The sequence below is a fragment of the Drosophila sechellia genome, chromosome 2R (assembly GCF_004382195.2).
Source record: "Drosophila sechellia strain sech25 chromosome 2R, ASM438219v1, whole genome shotgun sequence".
Taxonomy (NCBI): domain Eukaryota; kingdom Metazoa; phylum Arthropoda; class Insecta; order Diptera; family Drosophilidae; genus Drosophila; species Drosophila sechellia.
The window spans coordinates 2,066,951-2,072,950 of record NC_045950.1 but is presented as its reverse complement, the minus strand read 5'-3'; positions in this window follow the sequence as shown (position 1 = coordinate 2,072,950).

The following is a 6,000-nucleotide window of genomic DNA, read 5'->3' as shown; positions in this document are numbered from 1 at the left end:
TTTGATTAATTTAAACTCGATTTAATTTAATTTTAATGTCCACTTCCTCAGGAACTTCCGCAGCATTCGGGACTACCAATCACGCTAAATTTTCAATAACTTTAACCTCACTTTGGGGTACTACTTAGTTGTTGATTTTTCTTATTAATTTAAATAACCCTCCTGGGGTCCCGGCTTATTGCCGGTTGCGGTCCCGCTGCTGCTGCTTGTCCTTCTCTGCCCCTCGCTAGGAAGGCGCTCCACTAGACGGCCTGGCTTAGTTATCGCCTCTCCTTCTGCACGCCTGTGGCGGCCCCAGTCGAACCTTGTGGTCAGGGCAGTGATGCGGATGCGTAAAAGCTGCCAAGCGAAGACTCTCCTGCCTTTAATTTCTGCTATAATGATATTTACTGTAACAACCAACAGTTCACCTTTTCTCCGAAGTTTACTGATCTGCTGTTGCCCCAGGTGAAACTTGGGGTCTGGCGGCAAGGCTGCTGCGCGATGGCTGCGCCAAGCGACGATCTTTCCGGCTTAAAATTTCTTTTTTTGATGGGAAAACACACGCCGGACTTATCTCGCGCACCGATAATGTCGAAGAAAACTCAGTCCGATAATATTTCTCGCGACAAGAAAATCCTCACGCCCGCAGGTTACGACTTTTCGAAACCCACTTTTCACAACTAGACTCGTCGACTGTTTTATTCGAAAGAAAGCAAACAGGAAACACAAGCCGAGGTGTAGGCCATCGGCGAAAATCACGATCAGCTGAAACCCACTTTTTTCCCGATAACCAAATTATCCCAAACTTTCCGGGTGCAGCTGATAAGGGTTGCATCCCGTCTGGTATATTCCAGCTACTTCATACTGCATCTAGTATGACCTTAAATTGGTGTGTCACAGCTGACCGTAAGCCCCCTATCCATTATTTATCGAGAACTTTATTATCCACTGCTTCAGTCGCCTCTACAAAACCCCCGCTACACTCAGACTAGAGTACTCATGAAGACACCCTAGGCTGAGACCGACTGAAGGCACCTTACTGCCGAATGTCCTTGGCATGATAGGCTCCCACAACTCGTCCTTGGAGGTCTTCCAGCTCGTAATACACGATGCCGATCTTCTTACGAACTCGATATTTTACGAACGTAGTTCCGAACTTGGCGTTATAACCAGTTTGAAAGCAGCTTGGCTTGAAATTACGTCGATTAACTTCTTGTCCCTCGACAAACGATACCAAAAGATTTAATCGTCTAATCAACGAGTACATCAACCCTGTAGTGATCATGTGTTGCCCAAATACCATATAATAAGGACTGGTACCAATGCTAGAATGCACCGCCGATCTCAATGCACAACATATTCGGCTGAGGAATTCATCCCAATCCTTCTGGTAGAGGCGTAGATATGGCCTAATTGCAGCAATTACCGACCGGTTTACACGCTCAGAAGCATTTGGCTGAGGCGAGTGAACAGCGGGCAACGTGTGCCTAACACCTTACTGCTCCATCAGATTCTGGAACGTTCCAGCTCGAAATTGAGTACCGTTGTCTGACAGTATCACTTCGGGGACTCCGAACGTCATAAACAATTCGTTTGCCAGATACTTTATGACGACACTAGAATCGATCTTTTTTACAGGTTTTAAGAACACGTACTTTGAAAAATGATCCAGGACAATGAAGATACCTATGTCGCCGCTCCTTGACATAGGATACGGTCCGAGAGTGAAATTTGGTGATTTAGTACTCTTACAAACCTCACTTGCACTAATATAAGCCCTGTCGTATGAAACGAGACCGGGCCAGAAATAATATCGTCGTATTCTTTCTATGGTTTTGTGAATGCCACCATGCGCAGCCAAAGGACTATCGTGCGCGCGAGCCAGAATCTTCGACACTAATTCTTTGGGGACCCAAAGTTTCCAGGCGTATTCGTCATACATTTGTTCTCCAGTCAGGTGCTCAGCTTTTCTGTATAAAAACCCGTTCTCCACTTAAAGATCAGGAAAATTTGCGGTACTTTCCTTCACGGTCTCTACTAATTTCACGTACTCACTAGACTTGAAAATTTCTGAATCTAAATCAACAATCAAGTTGTCTTGCAAATCCGCAGCGTCCACAATCTCTTCGTTTGCACGAGACAATGTTTTCCGGACGACATTTAAAGAACCCTTACGGTGTTCAATTTCAAACTTGAATCTTTGCAAAGCTAATGCCCATCGCGCCAGTCGCGAAATTAAATCATGAACCCTTACGGTGTTCAATTTCAAACTTGAATCTTTGCAAAGCTAATGCCCATCGCGCCAGTCGCGAATTTAAATCATGATTGGACATTAACCACTTAAGCGACGCATTATATATTATTATTATCTTGAATGGAAGTCCTTCCACGTAAGCTCTGAAGTTCTTGTGAGATACTATAGCGGCCAAGCATTCCTGCTCTATGACTGTGTAATTGCGCTGAGCTGTGTTCAGTTTCTTTGAGACGAAGGCGATAGGACGCTCGTCACCATCTTCAGATACTTGCACCAGCACTGCCCCTACGCCTGACTTACTAGCGTCGCAATGTATTGCAAACGGCTTCGCGAAATCCGTACTACACAGGACCGGAGTTTTACTGAGACACTCTTTGAGCTTGTTGAACGCTTCAATTGCCTCATTCGTTAAAACAAACTTCCGCTTCGTAGTCATTAAGTCAGTCAGTGGTGCAGAAAGTGTAGCGAAGTTTGCGACGAATTTCCGGTACCATCCACACAATCCCATGAAACTGCGCAAACTTTTCAAACTCTTCGGCAATGGAAAATCGCGACTACTTTTCAGGGTCCATCAATCGAGTGAGAGACTAAATGCGTCTTACCTTACCCCTTTCTGACTAAATGAGGGAAAACAATTGATTACATTCGCCAACTTAGCCTTGTCACCTTCGCATAATTCGTGCTGATCCACCACAGTTTGCAGGTTGGGTTCAGGCGACAATATCTCAGCTATTTTCAAATTAGCGGGGAGAAGGGCTTATAATTTCCAAAAGTCTATTCCCAAATAGATATCCTGTTTCAGTGATGGCACGACATAGAATTTCAAAAGTTTTTTGACGTCACCGTATTCCACGTCTATTTTAAGCAGTCTTATTTTTCGTTGAGAACTACCGTCTGCTTCGCAGCTTCTCCTCTTAACGACTTGAACTCCTCGCTTTCCATCGCAGCTTGTATCAACTCTCCTCCAATACAACTAATCGACGCGCCTGAATCCAACAATCCATAAACCAGGCGATTCAATAAGCCAATCGGTAAGAACGGTCGAGGGTCTCGAGGTCCTGTCGGGATAGAACTAATGTAATCCAAACTGGCTTTACGCATTTTTGAGGTTCTTCCAAAACAATTTCAATCGATGATAACTGCTTCTTAGAAAAAATAATAATATAGAAGAAAACTCAGTCCGATAATATTTCTCGCGACAAGAAACTCCTCACGCCCGCAGGTTACGACTTTTTCGACACGCACTTTTCACAACTAGACTCGTCGACTGTTTTATTCGAAAGAAAGCAAACAGGAAACACAAGCCGAGGTGTAGGCCATCGGCGGAAATCACGATCAGCTGAAACCCACTTTTTTTTTCGATAACCGAATAATCCCAAAACATTCCGGGTGCAGCTGATTAGGGTTGCATCCCGTCTGGTATAGTCCAGCTACTTCATACTGCATCTAGTATGACCTTAAATTGGTGTGTCACATCTGACCGCAAGCCCCCTATCGATTATTTATCGAGAACTTTTTTATCCACTGCTTCAGTCGCCTCTACAATTTCGTTTTCCACTTTCATCATCGCTATTGTTGTTACTTTCTCCATCTATTTCTTCACATAGTTTGCGCTTTTTGGCTGAAAAGCCAAACAATAAAAGTTTTAAGAACTTTGTAAAATTAATTCCGCTATTGTAAAATAATAGAGCCAAAACACAAACATTGACTCATACCAACGGCATTAACCATTTACTTATCATAATCGGGGCTGCCTTATTTCAACGCTACATACTTACCAAAAAATTTGCTTATGTCTATTGCTTGTATGTGCTGGGCTTATACAACAAAATGTTTTTATTTCCAGAAATCTTGTCACAATTGACTTGATTTTCAAACACTTTAAGGCTAGCTACGCGGCACTTTTCCAGTCAACGCGCACAAACTCAATACCCAGTAGAAAATTTGCTGCACATTCATCTTCCAACACTGGAAACTCTTAGTGAAAGAACCTAGCAAACAGCTTATTCATCATCCAACACTGGAAACTCTTAGTGAAAGAACCTAGCAAACAGCTTATGTATGGGAAGCAGATCGATAGAAGTGGTGGCAGATTGACTAAGAGATTAAGAACAGTACATAGTGTAAATAAACAACGGGAACTTACGTGATAGGCAGCAAATGATGGACATTCCTTTTAGGTCCAGGGGGTCCCCCCGCCACCCCCTGGTGACATCTTTGCTAAGTGCGCTGCATTTAATGGTCGAACAAGTGATGACCTAGCAAAGGGTCAAAATCCAAATTACTGTGATGCTTGCCTTGTGGTGAGACGAGATGAAATCGTTTATGCGCCAAACTAAAAGTGGCTTGAAAGAACTGATCAAGAGATTTGGCGTACCTAGATTTAGTCAACCCAATGACCTTCTTTCCGCGCTAAAATAACAGTTTAAGCTGCCTAAGGCGAACGCCTCGCAACCACGGGCAAATGATAAACAGGACTCCACACCTGATCAGCTGTCAATCGCAGCAAATCCGCATATGTTGTTAAGATCGGCAGCTAAAAAAGATTCGGAGCAATCCGATTAATCCGCTGTGGTGAAATCCACTGTGATTGCTAAAGATTCCGATTTGTCTGCACTGGTCTCTGTGATTCTACCTGTCCCGATTAGTTTACCACCACAAGTTGGCACTTCCGAAATACAATCTGTAGGGCCAAAACCCCTTACGGGGGTTCCACTAAAGAAACAAATTTTCGTTTCTCGGCTTTCCCCTGAACAAACATAATCTTATGTATTGTCTTATATACAAGACAAAACAAAAGCCGATAATATAATAGTGGAAAAATTTAACTTCTCTTACCATAGGGACATTTAATCTATCAAGAAAACTGTCCCTAATAAGCTTTTTTCGTCCATATGTTCTGGTGATTTTTGGCCGGATAGTATGGTGGTAAAGAGTTCAAAGCTATGATGAAAAATAGGAAAAATGCGCGAATCTTACTATTTCCTATCAAAATGCTAAAGGCTTGCGTAGCAAACTAACCAAATTGTATTTTTATAGCCTTTGCTTTGCATCCCATATAAAGTGTTCACAGAGACTTGGTTAAAGCCGGAGAAACTTAACTCCGAAGTCTTCCCAGGTATGTACACTATATATAGGTATGACCGTCCCTCCAGACGGGGAGGTGGAGTCTTAATTGCGGTTAGATCTACCCTCGTGTCGAAGGAGTTACTTTTTGACGAGCTATCCAATCCATCTTAAATAAACTGTCTGACAGGGACCAATTGGTTTTTCTGGGTGATTTTAATATACCTGAACCAACGTGGTCCCCAGAGAAAAATTTGAATATCCTTCTCCCTTTAGCACAACATGAATTTATTGACGGTTTGCTCGACTTATCGTTATTATATTCAAAACTCTCTTGGTCGACTGTTGGATCTATGTCTTGTAAGAAGTCCTGAAAGTGTATTTCTGTCCAGGGTAGCATTTCTTACTCAACCTGAAGATCCATATCATCCTACTTTCGAGGTGGAAATCGACATAGGTACGGTATTAAAAGTAAATTCAGAGAAATCAACAAATTGTATTTGCAAGGCAAATTTTCGGAGGCTTTGCAATTTTATTGCTGGCTTTAATTGGTCCGAACTTTACTCCTGCAACATAATGCCGGATGCCATTAATATGTTTTATACCGCAATTAAATCATTTTTTGACTCTTGTGTTCCGATTGACTATCCGTAAATCTCTAAACATCCTTGGTTTATTAAAGAGTTTACACACAGATG